Below are 25,606 nucleotides of genomic sequence, written 5' to 3'. Positions count from 1 at the left end.
GAGAGAGAGAGAGAGAGAGAGAGAGAGAGAGAGAGAGAGAGAGAGAGAGAGAGAGAGCGCCTGTCTTTTGGCAGAGGGTTCTGGGGAAAACTTGGCCTGAACCTCTGTGCTCAGTGACCTTGTTAACCCTGTGGGAGTCCCAGGCCAGGAAGAGCAGTGTTCACTGAGCCAGGCCTTCCAGATGTGTTCAAGGATGACTATGATACTTCCTCTCTGTTAGGTGAGTCTCTGAACCTCTGACAAAATTTCACTGATGATATCCTGGGACAGGTCCTCCGGGGGCTGTAGCCTATAGCCAGCTTCTCCTGAGAGCCAGGCCCACACTCCCCACCTTGCAGAATGGGTGTGCTCTGCGGTTGGGTGTAGAGGGTATAGCTTGTCCGGGGTAAAGTCTAGCGGTGTTATACTGCTGCCTCAAAGTTGTTACTCAGAGAATGCCTTGATTTCAGCTCCCCTGTGCAGACGGTAGAGCCATGGGAGGCACGGCGGTGGGGGCGTGCCTGCTGGCTCTGGGAAGGGAAGCCTTCTGTTTGTCCCAGGTCCACATTGACCACTGAGGTGGACAGGATGGCTGGGAGGCAGCCAGTAGGACTATCCCTCCTCCTCTGCCCCTCCTCCAAGGCTGAGATACGGAGCCCTAGTGTCCCAGTCCATCCCAGCAGCTGAAGTTGTACTTGGTGACTCCACAAGACTGGCGGCATGCATAATGGTTTCCTTGCATTTGACTCAGGATGGTGCTGCTGGGAGTCTGAATCTTCCAGTCTGAACTCCCTCAAATGGCAGGTGGAAGGGATGCTGTGAAGCTGAGAATGGAAGTGCTAATGTTCCTGGTACATCCTAATGGGGTCACCTAGGGTCATCCATGCACAATGAAAGATGTAAGTGGGCCCAGGACCACCGTCTAAAGTAGGAGATGAGGGTGTTGAATGTAAGAAACTAGCAGGAGCAGGCAGGTATCCAGGGGCTATGGGTACTCTCTCATGTCCCTTCTAGTCTGTTGGGGAGGCAGTCACCTTTGTCAGTGGATAGCACAGCCTCACCTCTGGCCGGGCTCCTCTGACTCCACCCACAGTGGTCCCAAGTGTATCAGAGTTCATGCAGGAGCTCTGCCGTTTCCAGGATGGATCTTTCAGATTATCAGGTTGTGATGACATCAGCCATAGCTACCCCTAGGCAGACATCCTTGGAGATGCAATGCCATCAGTAGAGGACTGGTATAGAGACCTTTTAGGCCTCTGGGTTAGCAGCACAGGGTCAGGTTTTTGCCCCCTACTCCCCGCTTCCATGTCACCCAGAGACAGCTTCCACAGGGAGAAGATTGAATCCCAGTGCCCCCTTCTCTTCAATGATGAAGAACCCTGCCCTGCATTCCATGAGATTGTGGTTTCTGACCCTCCACCTCTGTGACACACAGGGTGGAGCAGATGCAAAGGGGTCAGCTCAGCTTATTCCTCACTGCCCTCTGTGTGACCTTATTCCTACCTCCTTTTCTCTCCCCACTTGGGTCCAAGATCTTGGGGTGCTGAGCTGAGCCCATCCTTGGAGGGGAGTTGAACAATTTGAGGAACTGAGGACTGGCTCGGAGGGAGGTGGTCACGTGCTCAGCTCTGTGCCCAGCAACACCCGCTTCCCAGCATCCCAAGCAGATGGCCACTTCACATCCTCCTGGGTGTTCCTCTGGCTCGTGATTTGGGGATCATGGGAGCCAAGTGACAATTCTAGTCTCTGCACCCCCTGTTCCTCCTCTGAAGGATTTCACCAGGCAGGTAACCGGCCCTAGCCTCAGCTCGGCTGCTCCTCATGCCTCGGCCTCTGCTGCCCCCTTTCTTTATGCTCCTGTGCAGCCTCACCCAGAAAAGCCCAGGCTTTCTCTCTTTCTGCCAGCGACTCCTGAAGGATCTATTTCTTTTTCTCCTTTCCTAACTTCTCTTCTCTTTCCCAGGTATCTTTGTTTCCTTGTTTAGTCTTCATGCTAAACTGGGAACTTTCAAGGCTGGAACTTATAGGTGTCATGTGCATGGGGGTGAGGATCAGGAAGTACCCTCCCTCCACCACATCCCAGTATGTGTGACCTAGACAATTCCTTCTCAGCCTCCCTGTCCCAAACTGGAAATGAAGCAATGACAGACCTCTGTGGCATAGACTGAATGAGGGTAAACCATTGAGCTTGGTACCATACCAACCAAGTCATCTCTCTTGTTCAGGCAAGCCGTTTTGACAAGTGGAGGAGAAAGGGTGTGGGAAAATGGGGAGGGAGAATCCCGGTGACAGTAGTGGCAGCTGGAGTGGAGCCCACTGGGGTCCCCGAGGGAAAATGCAGAACACACACTCAGGACTTCTCCAGAGAGGCCTGGGGCCTTGCACCTGTTGGCCAAGGTTGCTTTGAGAGCCCAATGCTCAGGAACTTCTGGCCTTGTAGACATGGTAGGCAGAGAGACCCAGCCAGTGCTGGCAGCCATGATGGGGCTGGTGTGTACTGGGATGTTGTGGTGGAGGGTGAGGCGGCCTGGCTGGTGTCTTCTGTGGTACCTCACTTCAAATGTGGATGTCAGCAGTGATGATGAGCAGGGTTCGGGGACTTGATCCCTACAACCCCACTTGGGGGTTTCCCAGGAGCCTCTCTGCTATCCCTGGGTTTCAGGTAGTGGGCTATGAGTCTTTCTTTACCTGCAGGGATGATTGGCCCTCACAGGGCTATGTAGATACCTCCCTAAGAACAATTTCCTTATGAAAAATGGTCATGTTTATCCCCTGAGGGGGAAAGAAATCTGACTTCGGATGCTTCCTCCCTACCCAATCTCACACCTGGAGGCAACTTGGGTTTTTTTGTTTGTTGTTTTGTTTTTGTTTTTGTTGTTTTGTTGTTTTTTGTTTTTTTGTTACTGTTATTATTTCTTTATTTGTTGTTTTAAAACAGGGTCTCAGTTTTGTCCAGTCTGGCTTTGACTCAGTACAGAGTCAAACTCAGTTTCGGACTTTTGATTCCCCTGTCTCCACTCCTCAGGTGCCGGGATTATGTAGGCCTGCCCCGCTGTGTGCAGTTTATGCTAAGATCTAACCTGGCGCTCTGTGCATTCCGGGCAAGCACTCTAACAACTGAGCTACCTCCTCAGTCCCTGTGTGCAGTTTTTGTGCGTAGCTGTGGCTGGTTGAAGAGTGGACTCGAGAAGATACCACACCTTAGTCCCTAGAAGGCATGCACATCGCCATGAGTGAGTAAGGATCTCCGGATGGAGACTTCCTGGACCATCCAGATGAGCGCTGTACATCATTACAAGTGTTCTTGAGAGGGAGGCAGAGGGACATTTGACTGACAGAAGAGAAGCTTTTGTGACCCTAGAGACAGAGGTTGAAGGGATATAGTCACAGGCTGAGAGATGCCCGAGGCCTCCAGAGGCAGCAGGAGGCAGGAAGACCCCTCCTTCCAGGTTGCTGAAGGAGCATGGCACTGTCAACTCCTTGCAAGTCCTGTAAAACTGACTTTGGCCTTGTGGCCTCCTGCTGTGGCTGGAGTGTTTCTGCTGTCTTCGGCTACTCAGCTGTGGTCATTTGTTGCCGTGATAGACACTAGTCTATGTCATAAGGAAGGGTCCCGCATGGACAGAGATGACCTCTACAGACACAGGAGAGTCCTCTGGCAGCTCCCTGATAGGGGAGAAGGGGACTCTTCTAAGAATGTGCTGTGGATGGAGGCTGGACCGATGGCTCACTCTGTAAAGTGCTTGACAGCAGACATAAGAACCTGAGTTTGATCTTCAGGTCCCACGTAAACCAGCTGGACCTGGTGGCATGCACTTTCATCTCAGAACAGGAGGATCCCTGGGGCTCTCGGGCCAGCCAGCCTAGTGACAGGCTCAAAATCAGTGAGAGACCCTGTCTGCGCTAACAAATAGTGGCCCCTGTGGAAGGAGGTCTGAGGGTGACCCAAATGCATATACCTGCAGAGAGGGGGAGATAAACAGCGAATGACCACCATGCACGCTCTCTCCTTAACCTCTGTCTACATTCTGACAGACAATGGTACTATATTGTTTTCAGTGACCAGCAGTTACATGTGTGGGCAGCCACAACTGGGGTGGCTGCAGGAGAGGTGTGGGGTTGGGGAAACCTTCTCTTATGCTCCATTCATAGGAACTCAAGGTGAGGGGCCCACATTCCTCTCCCCCAACTCTTCTATTTCCTCGACTGTGTCACAGATGGGGTGTCCCAGGGGTCAGGGCTACTGAACTCCAAGTCTGGATGGAAGGAGGATTTTATGTTCAGCGTGGTCCCAGAGCTCCTGCTGAGCTTCATATGCTCCTGGCCTGTGGAGGGGCTTGGTGTGCAGTGCTGGAAGGAGGTGACCAGGCAGAGGACTGTCCTTCCTGCTCCTTCTTGTCACTGGTTGTGTGCTCCATCCCAAGGACTGCGGGATACAGCCTCTCACCTGCACATCCAGCATGGTAGTGATGACCACAGTGTCAGGGAGCATTGGGAATGTGGCACGTTGGGACTGACGTGTGGAACACTTAAAACAAACCCCAGATTTCAAGGGACTGAGTGCAGGATGCCGGGTATAAAGTCTCACATCGGAGTCCTCATATTGATTGCACGTTGGAAGGAAAACATCTTGAATATGGTTGTGTTCGATAAAAAAGATCATAAGGATTGATGCCCCTTGTTTGTTTTTAACGTTTCTAGTGAGGCCACTAGAAAATTTAAAGTCACTCCCATGTTCCCAGCTCCAGCTGCTAAGCAGCTCAGTGGATAGTTACTTATACTGACTGTAACCCCTAGCATCAAGGGCCACTACCTTGTTCAATATCTGTAGGGACCAGGGCTCTGCTGTGAACTGAAGACTAAACCCACAGTGGGATGGTGTTTGGAGATGAGCCCTTGGGAGGATAGTTGGGTTAGATAAAGCCATGAGGGTAGGGCCCTTAGGAAGGGATTAGTGTCCAGATGAGAGTGTCATCCTCTTTCCTGCTCCCCACTGAGAACATACAGCAAGAAAGTGGTCGACTGCTAGCCAGGCCAGGGACCCTCACCACAGTCCTGCCTCTTCTCCAGATCTTGGAACCCCGACTTGCCTTGCGCTCTCTGAGTAGCTGATACTTGACATGTAAATGCCTGAGCCTTTGCTCTGATGGACTGAGCTGATAGACAGAACTTTAAAGGAAGCAATGCAATGCCTTTGGGTACAAAGGTGGGAGTAGTGCATCCTTCCACAAAGACAGGCCTGGACCACACAGATGGACATGGGGATGGTGAGACAGGGGATGGAGGCAAGAGCAAGGGACAGCTCACAAGCAGGGCCTATATTGCTCCACACCACCTCTTATGGAGCATAAGAGGGGGCATGAAGGAAGTGTTCAGGGAAGCCACATTGTTTGTGGGCTCACAGGACATGCACTCACCCAGAATTTTGCATCTATCTAACACAAAACGGTGAAAGTAGTAAAATCTGTGTTCCGTTAAATGGACCCTCTTGATGGTCTGAAGTGGCATTAAAAGCTCATACCCGTGGTGGTATGACTGTTACAACTGATCTCCAGAACATTCTCACCCCTTCCCCCAACTGAAACACTGTCCCCATTAAACACAGGTGCTCTGTCTCCTCCTCCAGTTCCTGGAGTCTCCACTCAGATTTAACTCTCCATGACTTTAGAACCACTCTAGGTTTCTTGTGTAAGTATAAGTGGACTCATGCAGTCAGTATGTGGCATTTTGTGACTGAGCACAGTGACTCAGCTCCTGTCCTGTGGTTCAGAGCACTGGGGCATGCTGGCAGAGCAGCTGGGGTCTTCCCTTTCACTCTGCCTCATTCCACCCTCACTTCAAGCTCGGCTTTGGAACTGAACAGTGAGGGCCATCCATCTAAAACCATGTGGAGAATCAGGCAATGGCCCCAGACTATGCCCACACTTTCCCTCCCCACTGCTGGGTGATGTAGGTGTGTCCTGCCCATAGAGGACAGCCATTTTAAAGAATGTCACATAATTCACAAACAGGCTAGGCACGGTGACACACCTGCAATCCCAGCTCTCAGGAGGATGAGAAGGTCAAGGTCCTTTCCTGACTCGGATTTGGAGTTCGAGGCTAGCTGAGGATGCAGAAGACCCTGTCTAACGAGCACCCCTCCCCCCCCATACAATTTCCAAATAGAACACCCGATGGGAGAGCCCCCACTCTTCTCTTTACCCCTCTCCAATCTCTCTAGTCTCTTTTTCTAGTGATGAAGACGGCATAGTTCCTAAGACAAACCTCTGAGGGCAGGGACAGGTCACTCTGTAAGTACTGTGTAACCTCAGACTCAAAGCCAGGCTTGGGAGACTCTGGGCAGGCTCTGTGCCCACATAGCTGATGATTGGTCAGGAGATGGGCGGACTTTGCAAATCCACAATATTTGCATAGAGCCTGCCCCAGTTGAAGGCTGGCACCCCTTTGTAGGTGGGGCTGTCAGCAGACCACGCACAGCTCTTCCAGGATCCAGCTTGTGACAACTGGGAGGGACCCACAGCAAGACTGGCCCCACTAGGGCTTGGTCTCTGGAAAGCTTGATCCTTGACCCAGGTGTTCTCCCCCAGCTGAGAGAAGCCCAGAGGCAGGAGGGGCTAAGAATGCAGATGCCCTGTCTCTGCATCCAGAGAGGTTTCTGGTGGCAGAAGGCCAAGAGCACAGGTTCTTCCACTGGGCAGGCAGAGGTGTGGCAGGGCAACCTTTGCCCACCCACTTACCTGGCCCGTCTGTCGGCAGAGTAGTTCAGGGGCTGCCAGGGTGGATTGCTTAACCAACCTCATTACTCTCGTGCATTTAGCCGCTCGGAGGAAGATAACACCTTTCAAGTTTGACCCAATTTTCGTTTTTTGTTGTCATAACCATGGAAAATCGACCTTCGGGCCCCTCAGCAGCAGAGCTGAATGGGAAGTGATTTACGGCAAGCCCCTGCTCAGAATCCCTAATGTGCCCGTGGGGCACTGCAGCAGCGCCCTCCTCAGAGGCCTAATCTCCTCTTAGCAGCAAAGAGCTTCACCCAACCGCCCCTCCCCGGAGCTGTTGACAACTCCGTTCCCTAGAATTAGAAGTAAATGAGTAGGTGGACTGGTGAACTGGCGCTCTAGCACCAGAAGCCCCAGAGGCCGAGTTTCTGCACTGGAAGCAGCACTTTCCCCAGCCTCGCCATTCTCCCCGGCTCTTTCTTTTTTTTTTTTTTTTTTATTATTATTATTATTTTCTTTATTTACATTTCAAATGCTATCCCGAAAGATTCCCATACCCCTCCCCCCACCTCTGTTCCCCTACCCACCCACTCCCACTACTTGGCCCAGGCCTTGCCTTGTGCTAGGTCATATGGAGTTTGGGAGACCAAGGAGCCTCTATTCCCACTGTTGGCCGATTAGGTCATCTTCTGTTCTAACTGCAGAGCCACTTAGTGTTTCTGTGAGAAGGCAGGGCTAAGGACCGGGCACAGAGTTTGGTAGGATCTGCTGGCAAGGCTTTCTAAGGGAGGCAGAGCTCCGAGTTACAGGACAGTTGATCGTGCTGCAGAGCAGATGTAGTCTGTTCATTCCAACGCACTTCAACTATTCTTGCAGTATGTAATCTGTTAAGATACGAATAGGACATTTTAATTGATTTTGTTTTAAAAATTTTTTATAGCGTACAAAAGAATAGGCTTCATTTCGTCATTTTCATAAACGTTTAGCACGTACTTTGTTCAGATTACTCGCTCCTGTCCCTTGGGCCCCTCCTGCCGGTCCCCTCCCCCACTTGTACGTTCATATCCCTATTCAGCTTAGTATCTGGATTCTGTGTATGAAAGTAAACATGTGGTATTTGTCTTTCTGAATCTGGTTTATTTGGCTTAAGTGGTGGTCTCCACTTCCACCTGTTTTTCTGAAAAGGATATAATTGCCCTCTCTATCTGACACAATGAAATACTCATATATACATATATACTATGTTTTCTTTATCCATTGTGGGCATCCAGGCTGTTTGCTTATCTTGGCAACCATGAACACCAGTATGCAGGTGACTCTGAAAATGCTGACTTGAGCCTTTGGGCATGCACCCAGGAGCAGTATCGCTATGTCGCATGGTGGCTCTGTTTTTAAGTTTTTCATTTCTTCATTTGTTTCTAGTGACCTCCACACTGTTTCCCCATGCAGCCCGGTGCAGCCCCATGCAGTCCTGTGCAGCCCTGTGGAGCCCCATGCAGCCCGGTGCAGCCCTGTGCAGGCTGGTGCAGCCCCATGCAGCCCCATGTAGCCTGGTGCAGCACTGTGCAGCCCATGCAGCCCGGTGCAGCCCTGTGCAGTCTGGTGCAGCCCCATGCAGCCCCATGTAGCCTGGTGCAGCAGTGTGCAGCCCATGCAGCCCGGTGCAGCCCCATGCAGCCCGATACAGCCTTGTGGAGCCCCATGCAGTCCGGTGCAGTCCGGTGCAGTCCCATGCAGTCCCGTGCAGTCTGATGAAGCCCTGTGCAGCCTGGTGCAGCCCATGCAGCCCCTTGTAGCCCCGTACAGCCCCAAGCTGCCCCGTGCAGCCCCACGCCGCCTCATGCAGCCCGGTGCAGCCCCGTGCAGCCCATGTAGCCTGGTGCAGCCCCATGCAGCCTCATGGACATTCCCACCTGCGGTATGGAAGGGCCCCCCCTCCCCACACTCTCACCTTTGATTTACTGATGATAACCATCTGACTGAGCCAAGAAAGGCTCTCAGTGTAGCTTTGATTTGCACTTCCCCGATGGCTGAGGATGCTGAACATTTTTTCCCTATATTTGTTGGCCATTTGCACTTCTTCTGAGATGTTCGTTCAGTTCTTCTGTTCATCTATTGACCGGATGATTTGCTTCAGTTTGATACTTTGAGTTCTTTGTAGCTCCTAGTTAGGCATTCTCTACGAGAGTGGTGCTCACAGAGCACTCACAGGTCTGTGGGCCACTTGAGGTAAGCGGGCCATGGCAAACTCTCTATAGGTCTATAACTCAGCTGAGTGGCTCTATACCAGGGTGCCATTGGCCTCTGTACCACAGGGCAACAAACAACAGGAAGCATGTAAGGCTGCTTCTGCCAGGCTTGGGGCTTCGTTAGCCACAAACGTTGTATAGCTTAGCCCAGGCTCACACAGGGTAGAAAAAGAGACTTGGATCTTTGGGGGGAAATACTGCAAAACAGCCCTGGAAAGGACACAGCGCTGGGGGGGGGGATCAGAGTTCTGTTACCGTTGTCTCCACAGCGAGGTGGAGTGTAGGCTAATCCTGAGGGCAACAGCAGTGGATGTCATCTCAGTGTGTGATGATCTGGACACAGAGGCCATTTCATATTGAGCATTCATCATGGATCAGAGCTTAAGCCAAGTATTCCAAGCGCGTGGCCTTGTTCCTCTTAGTGACCCAATGATAGAACTATGATTCCGTTTTACTGGCAAGCAATCTGACACTGAGAGACAAGAAAACAACCAGGCGTAGTGAAAGAGGAGCTAAGATTTTGGTCCAAGTGTGTCTAATTCAGGCCAAGATGTGTGGATGCTCTGTCATGAAGTCTTAGTGACACTTGCCTCTCGCCCCTACCCCGGTTCTGAGAATCTACTACACTTATTGGAGTTACATCATAGATGAATGGATGGGTAGCTAGATGACTAGTGGGTAGATGAAAGGGTGTGTGGGGTCAGTAGCTGGAGATGTGAGTAGACAGTGGGCATGTGACTAGATAAACAAATGATATATGGTTGGACAAACATGTAGTTGGAAGGATGTGTTAGAGATGAATGGACAAATGGATAGGTGGGTGAGTAGTTATGTAGTTGGAGGTATGGGTAAATGTTCAAATATGTAAGTGAATGAATAAGTAAGTGCATGGACAGATGGATGGATGCATGGATGGATAGATGTGTGGATGCATGAATGGATGCGTGATGGATGCATAGATGAATGGATGCATGGATGGAGGGACAGATGAATGGATGGATGCATGCATAGGAGGATGGATGCATGAATGGATGGATACATGGACAGATAAATGTATGGATGGATGAATTCATGAATGAATGCATGGATGAATGGATGCATGGATGGAGGGCTGGATGCATGGATGAATACATGAATGGATGCATGCATGCATGAATACATGGATGGATTCATGGATGGATGCATGGATAAATAGATATGCAGTTGAATAGATTTGTAAATAGATGAACAGGTAGGCAAATGGGTGGGTGGATGGATAGGGTGGGTAAGTAGGTAGTTAGAGAGATGAATGGATGAATGGATATATAGATTGCAGTTGAGCAGATGAATGGACAGCTATGTAGTTAGTGTATGAACAGGTGAGTAAATGATTGGGCACATAGATAGATGAGTCTATGGATAGGTAAATCAATATATCTGGTACCTCCACCCTCATCTTTTGTAAAGATGTCTTAGTTAGGATTTTATTGCTGTGAAGAGACATCATGACCAAGGCATCTCACATAAAGGAAAACTTTTAATTGGGGCTGGCCTAAAGTTTCAGAGGTTTAGTCCATTGTCATCATGATGGGAAGCATGGTGGCATGTAGGCAGAATTGATGCTGGAGAAGATGAGAGTTCATCTTGATCCACAGGCAGCAGAAGTGAGTGCCACACTAGGTGTGGTTTAAGTATCTGGTCTTCAAAGTCCTGGGGCCCTATGGACAAACTTCCTCTAACAAAGCCACACCCACTCCAGCAAGGCCACACCTCCTAATAGTGCTATTCCCTATGGATCTATGGGGGTCATTTTTATTTAAACCACCACAAAAGATTTATTTTATTTTTAATTGTATATGCACGTGTATCTATGTGTGGGTCTGTGCACGTGAATGCAGGTACTCACAGGTCAGAGGGTATCGGATACCCTGGAGCTGGAGTTACAGGCATCTGTGAGACAGGTGATGTGGCTGCTAGGAACTGAACTCTCTAAGAGCAATACACACTCAGCCATCTCTCCAGGAGGCCTTGCCCCTGCTTCATCATGATGTGTGCTCTCAGCCTCACTGAGCTGTGCTGACCCTCAGAGGTCTTCCTTATGCCATGGAATTCATGAGCCCCAAATTCATATGCTGGGTTCTAAAAAAAAAAAAAGACATCAGAAAGGACTTAGAAAGAAAACAAATTCCTGAGATGACAGATAGCAGGACAGGACCTTCCAGGTGGCAGAGTGAAGGATTACACAGGCTCAGACTCGATCTGGATTCAGACAGCCTCTCTGCTGGGCTGTGACCCACGCTTCATATCCAATAGATAGGAATGCAGTCGACAGAGCTCCGACCTGCTGCTCTGTAACCCAGCTGTTCCAGCCTCCTGCCAAACATCTGTTTGTCCCATGAAAGCCAGGCTAAGAACAGGCTCATCACTACCAGAGAAAGTTCTCTGGAGGTCTGTGCTTATCTCCCCAGACATAGGGAGGTCTTGGGCAGATTCCAGGTGCTTCTTGGTCGCTTCTGGCGAGACTGTGGTGCTCCACGAGCAGAAGAGGGACAGCTGTGCCCTGTGAGCACATCAGAGAGATCCCATCAACACCCTCATCCTATTCGTGCTTTGCCTTTAGCCCTTTGTCTGTTGTTGGTGCTAACTAGGGAGAGGCCAGGGTTAGACTCACAGACGAGGTGAACTGGGATGAATCCTAGATATCCATGCTGCTTCCCTGTCTCCTCAATTCATGAGCAATGGTACAGGCCTTTTGGTGTCCCGGTGGGGCCTTCCTACTAGTGCCAGTTTGAAAACCCACTGGAGCATGCCTCTCAACCCAAGCATTCAGTGCTGCATATAGCTGTCAATGGCTGCTTTCCCTAGAGGAACTGAGTAAGTCCTAGGGTTGACTCTTCCATTAGAAGGCTCAGAAGCCTCAGGGGGTTGACATTCATCGACATCCCTTGTATAGGTGTAACCAAGTCCTTGTCTTTCCATGTGGGGAACAGTATCTTCAAAAGTCCCATGGGAGACAGGCAAGCATTTGACACTTTTTGAGAATCTCATGCTTATGTTGCTCGGCTATGGAACCGCTGTGCCCAGGTGTCAAGAAAAGGGTCATTAACTGAGAGGGTTGAATGACAAATGTTACCCCAAGATCATGCATGCTGCTTCTGTCTCATCTCCCTGTTGACAGACGTTCCATTCCCTTCCCCTCCCAGAGGGTCTGTGAGGTATCTACATAGGGACCTGGACAGATTCCTTCTGGTGGCTAGAATTCTTCCAGGGCAGAACAGAGCAGGCTTGCCTGGGAATTCTTCCGAACACTTGTACACTACAAATGTCACCGCGTCTCTTGCAATGATTCTTAAAACACACTGCTGTCTTAAGCCATTTCCCTAATGTGCATACTGGAAGAGTGGGCTGTGTGCAGAGAGGCAATAGGCTCCAGGTTGGGAGCAGTTGAGAAATTCCTCCAGGGAATGCAGTCAGGCTGTAGACAGAAATTGTGGGGCGAGATCCAGGGCAGCTTGGAACTCCGGGCAAGGGGAAAGTTTCATGCCTATTGGTCTGGGGGAGTTTATGGTTAGTCTGCAGGCTTTCAAGTCTACCTTTGAGCTCCCTGGGGCCCTTCTCATCAGTCACCAGCCATGGGGACTCCCTTGAACACACTCTCATTTTGGCTTGGCTTTTCAAAAGTTCAGAATCTGTTAAGGTGGCAATCTCTTCTAGTTACAATGTCTCAAAGGAGGCTACCTAGCATCCTGGCATTACAATGTCTCAAATGAGGTTGCCTAGCATCCTGGCATGCTATCTTCTACACGCAGTGGAAACAAACTTCTGCCTTGCCTGTGGGGTCCCCTCAATCCGCCTCTGTGGTTGCCCTGTAGCTTGGGCACCCCCTGCTCCCTGACTCCAAGCCCAGCACTCGGCACCCCTCCAGCATACCCCTCTCTCACCCTCATGCCATGTCTCTCTCCTCACCTCCTCCACTCTCCACTTTTGTGTCTTCACTCCTGGGTACCCCCACTCCTTCCTCCCCTCTCACCTTTCTGCACCCCAATTCCACTCTCACTATGCCTTCTTGCATCTGCCCCCTCCATCTCCTTGTCACTCTTATCCCCCTGCCCTCAAGCCTGCCAATCACCAGGTGCCCCTCCCTATTACACCAGAGTCCCCTGCCATCCCCTTCTCTCTCCTGTTGCTGTACTCAGAATTTCTGTGCCTCTCTCCTGGCCTGGGACTGCCACCCCCATGTCTCCACAAGAATAAGACCAACTCGGTCCCTCGTCTCCAGTCCCTGGGTAGGCACAGAACATGACAGAAGGCCAGGTAGAGATGGCAACCCCAGGGTTGGTGCAGAGAACATGGTGGTTCTGGGAATCAAGCATGGTGTTAACGTTAGGAACATGGTAACCTTCAAATTTCAGAATAAAAATGCTCACAGGCAGCTACTGCACAGAAATAGGATGGGTTTCCCCATTTCCAGCCTCTCCCCCACCCCACCGAGTCACTTACGTTTTGCTCAGCTGGGCACCTGAATGTACCCCTGTTTATTTCTACCTGGCTTGTCCATGATAGTTCTCTAGGTGTTCAGAGCTAGTTTTTGATCCTGCTTCTGTCCAAGATGGCTTCCCAAGTAGGGTATGTTTCCTCCTGGTCTACTGAGGCTTCTGGCTGGGGCTCTGTAGTGAGGTGGTCAGCTGTGTGGACCTGACATCTCCATGGCTCAGGCAGGCCACCTGGATGAGTGGGCTCACAGCGCCGATGCTCCTTCATTTCAGAAAGCTGTTCCCCGCACTCAGCCCTTCCTCAAGGTGTGCACGTGCTCTGAGCTGCAATTGTCAGCCGGGCCCGAGTGCTCTGCAGTGACAGCAAAGGGTGGTGCTCCACAGCTGTGTGACAGAAAGGCGCTGCTCTTTGGTGTGCATTGTGTGTGGGGCCTTGCAGGCAAGGACAGATAGAGCCTAGTCGGCCTCTTGGCCTTACTCTGTCCACTGTATGTGCTATCATGTCCATTGGCTGTCCATATCCCCACCCGACCCTGCACTGCTGAGGGGCCACACAGGATGCACTCTTAGTTCCTGCTGCCTGGTTCAGTTGGGCACAGACTGTCTGTCTTTTTTGAATTCCTGAAGGAAGTAGGGGGTTGCCTGGGTTTCCCACAGACTCTTGCCTGTTTTTAGCACAGCGAGAACCTGTCAGGATCAACTTCATGGTTTTCTCCCCTCCCCTCATCCTCTGCTATTGCAGCTGAGCTTCTCTTTACAGCAAAAGAGCACGTGTGTGTGTGTGTTTGTGTATGTGAGCATGTGTGGATGTGTGTGAGTGTATATATGTATATGAGAGTGAATGTACATGTATATGAGTGTATGTGTGTGTATGTGTGTGAGTGTGTGTATGAGAGTGAATGTACATGAATGAGTATATTGTGTATATATGTGTGTATATAAGCGTGTGTATAAGAATGAGTGTGTGAGTGTTACATTTGTGAGTGTGTGTATATGTATGTGAGAGTATATGTGTGTATGTGTCTGTGTGTGGGTGTGAGCGTGGGTGTATGAGAGTGAGTATGTGTGTATGTGAGAGTGTATATGTATGTGTGTGTGTGTGTGAATGTGTATGTGTGTGTGAGAGTCAGTGTGTACATGAGTGTATGTTTGTGTGTTTGTGTGTGTGTATGTGTGTGTGTGTGTAGTGATGATTCAGGAGGGAAATTGCTTGTCTACCAGTTGACCTGGGCTACTAGGTAAAGTTAAATTTTCTGTCTTTCTATCAATCCATAGTTCTGTTGATCCAGTTATCCAGCTAGCCATCAATCTGTCTGTCCACCCATCTATATATTGAACCATTGATCTATCTATCCATCCTTTGATCCATTGAGTGGATGATTGATCAATTCATCTACCCATTAACTGATCTATCTACCTAACCACTGACGTATCCACCTTTGATTTGTTCACACATCCATCCATCTACCCACCCACCCATCTTTTGATCCATCAATCCATTGACTCATCTATCCATCCTGCAGCATTGAGAACCTAGACTATATCAAGCACTGTGTTTGTAGTGCCAAATTCCCCAGCCTTCGAGGGCCCGAGTGGAGTGATGCAGAACATCGAAATACAACAGCAGTGAGCAAGGAACTTGGGGGCAATAGCTTTGCCTTAGTCGTCAGAGGAGAGCTCTATAAAAATGTCTGTGCGAGGAGATGGGGCCGGCAGCTTCTAACCCATTGCAGAAGCACAGGTCACTGTTGGGTGAGAGTGCCTGGATGTTGCTCTAACCTGTGCAACAGCTGGTGCCCTCCTCTGGAAACACCCTGGTCCTGGGATTCTGAGTTTCTCTGTAAGGCAGGCACATGCAAGCTCAGGTTGTTCACATAGATGACCCAGCTGCTGTGAGGTGGGGAACAAAGAGGGTAGAGAGTTAGAATCTCATTGTCACTCTGGAGGCTGGTTACCATAGCCCCCAAAGCAGGGAGGCCTCTTCCTTAAACCTTAGGTCTTAGCACACAACCACTCCCAGCTACTCCCGTGTCACCTCAGGTCTGTTCAGCCTTAACTTAAGGACCCCAACTCTACTGAGAAGCTATGGCGTGGCTTATACTGCCTTCTGTGCCAATCCCGTGTCCACTGGTTTCTGTATACTGCTGACCACGTCCCCTGGTTTCCCCACAAGCCTTGAAATATATTAACCTTTAAACAAGCAAATAAAAAAAAAACAACAACCAGGATTTCTATGCAACCAGGTTGATCTGGAGCACACTGTCCACCTACCTGCTGGATACATGCTATTTTTAACATAGGAAAGGGGATAAAGATAACAATGGCCCCACTGAGGCCCTGTTGTGGTACACCATTTCTAGAGAGACCAGAACAGAAGTCTGCTCACCCTAGATAGGGAACCAACAACAAACCAAAATCTGGCCATCATCAAGACCAACCTGATGAAGCAATGAATTGTATTGCCACTGCTTACAGAACTATGAGCGATGGGTTACTTACAGGAACAGGATTGAGTCAAAGACAGCTATGACACGAAAGCCCACCCTAGCCTGGGTGATAGCTCAGGAAAGCTGGAGACCTGAAGCACACTGCACAAGCTGGAGGCATCCATCAGGTTGGAGAGTGTCTTTATCAAGCAGTTTAGATGGTCTGAGCCTTTTACAGGTAACTTGGCCGAACTCTGTTTCTTCTATGTGTTTCAGTTAGTGTGAGATTGTCTGTAAGATATACACTGCTTATATAGGCTTGGGAGGGAAGGACCTGGTGAATCTACTCAGTTTCAGGGATTTCCTGAAGCTTATTTGCTTTGTGAGCTCAAGGAGCTTCCCTGAGGAATGAGTTTCATCTCATACCATTCTTAGAATGCTAAGAGGGAAGGTTTTATTTGGAAGAAATTTTTACACAATGAACCCTTCCCAAGGTAACCTTTCCTAATACCCTAAGGCCCCCAACTCTACTGCGAAGCTATGGCGTGGCTTATACTGCCTTTTGTGCCAATCCCATGTCCACTGGTTTCTGTACACTGCTGACCACATCCCCTGGTTTCCACCTTGCCCCTCCACGAGCCTGCACATCTCATCTGATCGCCTGGAGAAGCTGATTGAGATTCCTGCCTTGTTCTCACATGTCCGCGGGGTCCTCCCGGACACCAGGATGCACTCCTAAGACATGAATCTGCATAGCTTCCCACTTAAAAATTCTCCAAGTGACTTCATAAAGTCCTTGGCGTGGCTTTCAAGGTGCTGTGATCTGATTCCTGAGTTCACAGGACAACCCTGTCTCTGCTCTGTCCAATACCAATGTCCCGTCTCTCTGCTCCCAGAAAGGCACTTCCCTGTGGCTTTCCCATTTGACACCTGCTGTCTCTTCCTCTGCCCTGCCTCTCCTCTCCTCCTTCTCCTCTTCTTCCTCCTCCTCCCCCTCCTCCTCTTCCTCCTCCTCTCCTCCTCTTTCTCCCCCATCCCCCTCTGGGGTCTGTCACCAGCTCCATCTGGGAAGCCAGAACACCCTCCCCCATGCATGTGGTGCTTTCTCCGTCTCTCTCATTGACATTTTATTCTGTCAGTTGCTCAAATGTCTCGATATAGCACTTGTCTTATGCCAGGCCCTAGGTGTGACACAGTGCAAAGGAAGATCCCTCCTCTTCAAGGCTTGTCCACCTCCACTGTGGTAGTTGGCTGGCTGTTGTGTCTCCACTATAAGCTTCTTGGTGACATGTCCCTGTGGTGTTCCTTTGTCCCCAGCATAGGAGGGACTCACAGTGGTGATTTCTTTAAGGGTCAGCATGTGAGGTGCTAGGTGATCAGCAGTCCCTTGGTGTGCCTAGGGCAGACCCGGACTGTCATGTCAGGCTCCCTGTCATTGCAAAATGGGGACCTGGGGGGACCGGAGAGGCAGTTCATTAGGCAACGTGCTACATAGAAGCAGGAGGGGCTGATTTTATACACCCAGCATCCCAGCATCCATATGCAATGTTGGGCGCTGTGGCAATTGCCTGTAGCCTCAGTCCTGGCTGGGTAGGGAGGCAGGTCTCTGGGGCTCACTGACCAGCCAGTTTATCCTACCTGGTGAGCTCCAGGTTCAGCACGAAAACCTGCCTGATAAGTGACCAGAGTATGGGGAGGTAGACAGCTGCCGCCAACTTCTGCCAGCCACACACGCATGCGCACACACCTTTACACATGTGTGCATCCAGAGTCCCCTCGCTCCCACACACAAAGTAAAAAGATACATTTGAAAGGTGAACACCTGGGAGGCTTTGGCAATAGGAGGGAGACATGACCCAAACATCTCTACTTCGTTAAAAATTGCTTAAACCAGAAGCCATAGCTGGGCTGGGGTGTTTTTTGTTTTGGTTTTTATCTGGGCCATTTATGATTTAAGGTGCAGAGTCCTCCTGCTGCTGGGTCCAGCCTCATAGCAGGGGCTCCTGGGGCTGAGCTCAGGTCAGACAGCCCCCAGCCTTCCATCTACAAACTGTTCCCCTGACCTTGGGGAGAATCGCTTCCCAAATTACAGCCCTCCGCTTTGGGAGTGTTAAACACAGCGCGGAGAACACATAAATTACATAAGGCCCTTCCCATTGCCGCTGGGTGCTTGGAATAATGTCACATTTCACCAAACCAAAAGGTACACTGTATTATTAAAACAGGCTGGCATTAAAGGAAGAAGTGGAGCCGCAGTAACACTGTCAGACTCCCACCACATGTCAGAATAATGAACCCGGGGACAGGATCCATAAGGCACGAGGGGAGTGAAGGGTGAAGCCAGCTCCGCAAGAGCCATTTAAAAACGGGAGGAGGAGGAGGCGGCAGCTCATTTTCTTGGAATATTGCATTTCCCTGTATCTTTACTACTGAAATATGGCATGCTGTGCCGTGCTTCCCTCTGGGTTAGAGGCACAGCGAGTTGTGCTTTCTGGGGTCAGGCCTCATCTTAAATGTTCCTATTGGTCCTTAGTCTATGTGCCATGCTCTGTGTGTGCGTGTGTATGTGTGTCTGTGTGTATGCATTGTATGCATGTGTGTGAGTGATTGTGGGTATGTGAAAATGTGTGTGTGTGTGTGTGTGTGTGTGTGAGCATGTGTGCCTGTGCGTGAGTGTGTGCATGTGGATGCACATGGGTTTGAGTGTGCATGTGTGTGCCTGTATGCGAGTGTATGTGCATCTGTGAGCATGTGCATGTGCTTGTGCATGTGTGGGTGTGAGTGTGAGTGTGCACATGTGTGTGTGAGAACATGTGTGAGTATGTGCATGTGTGAATGTGTGTGTGTGCCTGTATATATGTATTGTAAGTACCTGCATGTTTGTGTGTGCATGCATGTGTGTGTGTGTGTGTGTGTGTGTGTGTAGCATCAGGGAGGGGTTCTCCACTCTGGATGTGGAGGCAGGAGGAACACACACACACACACACATACACACACAGAGGCCCTTTCTGCTTTTCATCTGGAATCCTATAAATAAAGCCATTTTATCAGGTAATAATTAATTTATAAGGAGTTAGTGGTGTCCCCTGACCGCCCAGCCATGTGTAGTTTGGGGGGCTTTGGGGAAAGTCTGCCATAGTCTTTCTGCAGGGCTTTCTCCACAGGAGTTCTGAGAGTGTCACACGGTCTTGGGATATGATGGCTTTTGCATACCTTGTAGAATGGAGGGGGGTGCGGGGGGGGGGAGGTCATGTTTTCTGCAATAGTGGACAGCTTTAACCCTTCACACTCCAGTGACCTCAGGTTCCTGGAGTTAAAGGTGCAACCTGTGTGTGTGTGTGTGTGTGTGTGTATGTGTGTGTGTGTGTGTGTGTGTGTGTACATGCACATACATGTACAGGGGACATTGTGGGGACTCAGAGTTCCCCACTTGTCCTCCCTGCAGCTTCAGAGAGGAGGAGGCTGAGGTTGCAAGCAGACCATTTTTTTTTGTGGGGGCAGGCTTTCAGGGTTAGACATGCCATGTGTATTCCTCAGCTCACATTTGGGGACACGGTACTACACTCTGCACACATAGCACAAGTGGGGCACACTCAGCACACAGTGTGGCACACTAACTATGCTTCTGAGGGTGAGGAAAACTCAGCCCCACCCCCCACAAATGAGAGCCTGGTGCTGACAACAGGAGTAGCAGACTGTGGTCTTGACCCTGGGGCCCTGCAAAGGGTAGGTACCTACCTCCTCTCTTCCATCTCTCAGCCAGCCCTGGCCTGGATCCTCTACTCCTCCACCCTGCCACACTTCTCTGACATTGTGATGGGGATTGCTGGAGCGGAGTACGGGAGTAACAACCCCATGAGTCTACAAAAGCTGGGGCTGTGTGACTGTGTGGCTGTGTGGCTGTGTGGCTGCGTGGCTGTGTGGCTGCGTGGCTACGTGGCTGTGTGACTGCATGGCTGTGTGACTGCTGGGGTATGGCTGGGGCTTCAGGCCTCCAGCCTGTGTTCTGGGATATTCTGTGCAGTGGATGATGGATAGATGGCACTTCGCACTGCAGAGCAAAGGAAATGAGCCCCAGTGGTGGAGGATAGGCTGCTGCTCAGTTTTCTCCCACCCAACCTGGGTCAAAGAAAACAAAGGGGCCTGAGGCTTTTGGTGGGACATGGCCAGGCGGGCGTGGGATGGTAAAGATTTTGGTTGAGTGTTCTGAGCCGGGAGGGTTTTACTGGAAAAGTGCTACGTGCAGAATTTCTGGGGTTGGAGCGGGGAGAAAGCTATGCAATTACAGAGGGTGAGCACCCTATGTGACAGTGGACATGAGGTGTGCTATGGGCGCCGGGAAGAGTTACCCTGCGTATACAGTGATATTCTGGAGGTCCAGGGATGAGAGAGTGCCATAGGAGAGGTTCCAGAGCTCATGAGTCCTATAGGCAGTGGGAGATTTACCATGAGACCACCTGTAATACCTTAGCTCTGTGTCTGTCATCTGATCTTACTTTCCTAGACCTCAAATCCTGTGAACTGGGAGCCCCCAAAGGCTGAGTTCACCATGGTCATCAAAACACTGTTGGGTGTTTCTTCCAATTGACTGCCCCTGGAGGGTTGTGGTTAGAACGGGACATGATCTGACCATTCCTACTAAAAGAGAGGGATGAGGTGTCTGTGGGGTGTGTATGTGTCGGGTTAGAGTCTAAGCCAGAAGAGATAGGAACTGAGGCTAGAAGGGGACATGGGAGAAGGTGGGGGACAGCTTGGGGAGAGACAAGCGTCCATGGGATTGAGGAGTCAGAGGAAGTGGGCTGCCTGAGAGGTCAATAGCTCAGGCAGGTGGCCGAATGGCCGAGAGTGGATGCCAGGCAGAGCCTAGGTGCTCGTGGATGGGGCGGGGACCACATGACTGATCCCTGGTGGCGGGCTCTTGACTACGTGCCAGCATTTGTTTTATATTAAAGGGGAGGGACTATTTCCAAGGCAGGGCATTTATTTTTGTTTCTTTTGTTTTCATTTCCCTTCCCTTCAGGTTGAAAAGCTGCCTGTGAGAACCTAGCGGTCCTTTGTGATCCCACTCTGCGTGGGCACACACACTGCACACTGAGGAAGCCTCATCAGTTCCTCCACGGGCCCCTGGCTACAGGAAAGTAGACGACACCCCAACAGGTAAGGCCACAAGGCTCCCCTCCTCTGCCTTGGCATCTGAGTTTGCGGCGAGTATCACTAATAAGGCCACTTCAGCTTCTGGAAGGCATCGTGGGGCAGTGGGATGGTGTCCTATGCCTGTGTTTGCAGTTCATTGCATCTTCATGGCTTCTACAAGTTGGTGAAGTCACATAGAGTCCCCAGGTCCCCAGGAAATCATGGCCGTTGACCTTGTTCTCTGTGTCCTGACACTCACCAGCACGTTTTGGGGAACTTCGTCAGGGAAGGAGAGTAACTTCATGATCTGCTCCTGTCAGGCTCGTCAATATGAGATGTATGAGTGGCCAAGACTGCGATCTGATCCTCCAACCTAATGTCCAGGCTGCCCTCAAGCCAGGGAGCAGCAGTGAGCCTCCATCTTGCTGCTAAGGTGATGGAGTGATTCCCTGTCCCTCAGGCTGAGCAACAGGTTCTGACAGGAGCCACCAGGGCCAGTGTCACACTTGGAGGTTTCAAATACAGCCCACAAGACTTCATTCATTTTCCGTGGTAGCTGCAGGGCTCGGGGACTCTTGATTTTGATAATTCCCTAGGCCTGTTTGTAGACCCCAAGAAAATGCTCTACATGTGTGATTTTGGCTTTATCACATATGACACTTGGGAGAATGCTGGGGACTGTGTGTTCCCATGCTTTCTTCCTGGGAAGTTAGGGAGCCCCATCCTCCTGGCCCATCTTCATACTCACCAGCTAGGAAATGCCTCAAGCTAAGGAGGTCAGAGGACAACTTCTAGAGCGATCCCATTATGTGGCTTCTGAGGAGGGAGCTTGGGACAGGACTTGGTGGCAAGTGCCCTTTCTTGAGGAACCATTTCTCTGCTCCCCAGTGGTGGACTTTGTTGGGCCAAGCATGTAACAGGAGCTGGAAACAGGGCTGTGGCTGGCTTCTCCAGAGCGCTTTGCAGAGTCTGTAGGAAAGAATTCTGCATGGTGTAGATGTCTCTCTGGGGGCATGCACACTGTTCCCTCGTGACTGGCCGAAGCTCTCTCCCTGGGGTTTTCTTCTTGTACGAGGCTCACTGGTCCACAGACTTCCCTGGATATCACTCAGCAATGCAGCCCATCCCGTGATCATGTGACCGTCTCTGCCGTGTACATGAAAGGAATGTGCCCTCAGTAGACACCGTGCTTGGGTTTTTGAGTTTCGATCTTTTCTGGAGTCTGCAGCAAGCTGACATTGGACAGTTGGCAGTTCTGACTGACCACGTGGTCATGAGGGGAAAGAAGGGCAGCCAACTGTGTGGGTGAGTGGTGTCACTCGCGAGGTCAGGCATGGTCAATGTGTCCCCACATTTCTCAGTGGGTAGTCAGGTTATTGGATGTAGCCTGTTGTAGACGGAGGATTGCCTGAGTCCGAGCAGCTCTGATGAGCTCAGGAAAAAGTCCTCACGGAGTTTGTTAGCTAATGGGGGCAGGGGCTGGGGAATTAGCTGCAGTGGGTTACAAGTAATGTCTAGGGGTGCAAAGGTCTCGGGGGACAAATGTGGTGTGGCGAACTGACCAGTACTGGGGAACGGAGGTGCCTGTTGTTCATGCGAGATGGTGCGGAAAAGGAAGTGAGAGAGAACCTTCCAGATGGGTTGTGATACCGATGCCCTGAGGTGGGGATGTGCCAAAGCATTTAGAAGATGGGTGTGAGGGCTAGGGTCGGGTCGGATGGCTGAGTGGAAGTGGGCAGAGTGCAGATGGGTCTGGTGCCCTGGGCTATGTTTGGAGTCCCCAGGGGATGGGGTGTTGTGATCTGCTAAAACCAACGGAATCCATAGAAGGGTTCTGAGTCAGGGTCTTCCTTCACTGTGTCAAGCCTGAGGAGATGAAGACAATGCTGCCTTCTGTGAGGGTCAAGGCAGGGACCCCCAAGTTGAAGCTGGAGTCATCTGAGAGCTACTGTAGGGACGCTACTGTTCTTGAGACTCAATCTGGATTGGGACTGAGCAGTCCAGAGGTAGATGTTGGGCCAAGCTTGTCCTATGCTGACTGGGATGGCCCTGCTCAGTGAGCCCAAGCCATGCTGAGAGGTCCTCAGTGTCCCCTTGTCACTCTGAGGCCATGGATTGTGGCTCCAGAGAGCCTCAGAGGGGGCTGGGTCTTACAGCTGGCCTCAGGCAAGCTCTAGTGTCTTGCTGCTGGGTTTTGGGGCTCCTGATTCTACCCCCGAGTGAGGACAGCTGGCCCAGATTCACCTTCCTGGGCTTCAGAGAACCAGTATCCCCAGCAAGGTGGCTCTTTGGGGTCATTAAAGCTGGAAGCGCAAAGCCCAGCAGGTCCCCAGGGTGGACCTGGGAAGTCCAGGGCCCAAGTGACTTTACATGGAGCGTCTTTGCTTAGCACACTCTCATTCTGACCTCCCTGCATTTAGAAGGTAGCTCTGACAGCTGTGTAAGTCTTGTCCTTCCCATGGGGTGAAGGCAAGGGGAGTCTTGACTCACAGGGAGCCCATCTTCTAAGGGAGGGTCATACAGAGGTGTGTCCCAGGCACCTGTGCGTGATCTGCATGTCTTTAGCAGTTCTGGGATGGCAGATCTCTGAAGGATGAGGTCAGGCACATGGTTGAGCGACCAGGCATGTCAGGCTGCTGACTCCTGCATACACACACACACACACACACACACACACACACACACACACACAGACACAGACACACAGACACACACAGACAGACAAACACACACACAGATACACACACACAGACAGACAGGCACATAGACACACAGACAGATACACACACAGACACACAGACACACAGACAAACATATAGACACACACACAAACATACACACACACAGACACACACACATAGACACACAGACAGACACACACAGACACACACAAACATACAGACACACACATGTAGACACAAACACACACACACACACACACACACACATAGACACACACACAGACAGACGATGCCTAGTAATGTCAAACCCACCACTGGGGTGTGAGAATCCCTTGCTCTGACTCTTTGGAGAAGAGCTTCTCCTAAGAGTGGTTTTGAGGTCAGAAAAGCCTGCTGTAGCCTACAGCCTGGACAGAGGTGGGTCACAGTTCCAGGAATGGCTTTGACATTGTAGCTCACTTAGTGTGATCTCTACTACTGTCAACATGTCCTTGCTCAAGGGACGATGAGAGAAGAAATGATTTGCTTTCGCCTTTGACCCTGCCCTCTGCATTTCTTGCCTTTAGGCAGAACCTTGTCCTTAGGTCTTATTTAAAAGCTCACCCCTTTCAATATGGAGCCAATTTGGATCTAACTGTGCAACCAATTCCAGGCCTTCATTAAAAACATGGGTGGACATTAATCTGCTGCAAAATGAGGTGTCATAGTGGCCAGTCTGTGGGCAACAGTCCATCAGACATGCTGGAAGGAGACGTCTGTCACCCACTGGGACAGGGGACATGCCACCTTGCCTCGTCCCTTCTGCTGTTCAGCCATATTTGTATCCATTGCGGGTGTCACTCAGAGGAACCAGAGGCTGTGGCCAGCTGTTCCTTCTCCAGATGTTTCTGAGAGGGGAGAACTGCTCACGTTCAGGAGCCGAAGGGAAAGTGGAGTCTTCCACCTGCCTTCTGTGCCTCTCGTAGGCGACTGAGGCTGGGGGCCCTGCAGGCTGGGGCGGAGCATGCATGTTTGTGGTTGAGCTGCTGACACCCTACAAGTGCTCAACGTTGGAAGACATCCATCTCCAAGGCCCCCACCCTCGAGCTGCGTCCCATGAGCACGACGGGCAACATCCCATAAATCATCTCCGAATGAGCGTGCTTCCTGCACTCATCCATCACGCCTGGCTCTCCTCTGCTTGTTTTTAAAAGCTGTTAAACCAGAATCCATCATGGGGAAGCCGCCGACACCTTGGGCTGAGCTGTACACAGGCTGCCTGAGGCTGCGGTAGTTAGACTATCCCCCAGCCCCGATTACTGAGGCCTCCTGGTGTGAGAAGGAGTGTGGGGAGGAGTGTGATCATGGCTTTACCCAGCCATATCAGAAGCCACTTAGAGATAGACTTTCCTATCTGTTTGTCCAGAGCCTGCCCCACTGTGCTGCTGCCCCTCTGTGCTGCTGCCCCACTGTGCTGCATTGCAGTTGGGTAGAAGGGTTGGAGCCTGTTGGCCCCACACAGGGCTTCCTGGGCAGGACTCCTGCAGTCATCTGGGATGAACCTGATGGTTTAATTAGGGAGCTCCACTGGAGTGAGCTCCAAGGATGCACTGTGCTCACCCTGGGGAAAACCCATGGCTTTGGACTCACTTTTCCCTACCTGCTACCTCCTCTCAAATTTCCCTCCTCTTGTTCTCTCTATTCCTCCTCCATCTTCACCTCCTTCCTCCCTTTCTTTCTGCCTCCTCCTTTTTCTCCCTGCCTCTTTCCCTCCTTCTCTCCTCTCCCTCCTCCCTTCCTCCCTCCTTCCATCCTCCTCTCCTCTCCCTCTTCCCCTCCTCTCTCTCTTTCCCTCCTCCCCCTCCTCCCCTCTCTCCTCTTCCCTCCCAATGCAAGACTTCCTTCACCTTAGGTTTCTCTATGCCTCCTTCCCAGACTTGCTGGCCCAGCTCCATGCTTGGTCTCACT

General features: G+C 50.9%; 1 protein-coding gene across 10 annotated transcripts in view; it reads left to right on the top strand.

Annotated features, from left to right (window-relative positions):
- The window catches only part of Rbfox3 (RNA binding fox-1 homolog 3), a 425,904-nt gene that overhangs the window by 80,136 nt on the left and 320,162 nt on the right, over positions 1-25,606 (top strand). For 9 of the 10 annotated variants that reach the window (XM_021211389.2, XM_029545673.1, XM_021211393.2 and 6 more), the window contains one exon: positions 20,866-21,002. The gene's annotated coding sequence lies outside the window, so the exon portion shown is untranslated. Of the gene's footprint in view, positions 1-199; positions 221-20,865; positions 21,003-25,606 lie in introns of those variants that run through there. The other variant, XM_029545668.1, reaches the window with a different exon arrangement.

Source organism: Mus pahari, chromosome 14, assembly GCF_900095145.1.
Source record: "Mus pahari chromosome 14, PAHARI_EIJ_v1.1, whole genome shotgun sequence".
In the NCBI taxonomy this organism is placed as follows: Eukaryota; Metazoa; Chordata; class Mammalia; order Rodentia; family Muridae; genus Mus; species Mus pahari.
This window is presented reverse-complemented; position numbering and strand designations above follow the sequence as displayed.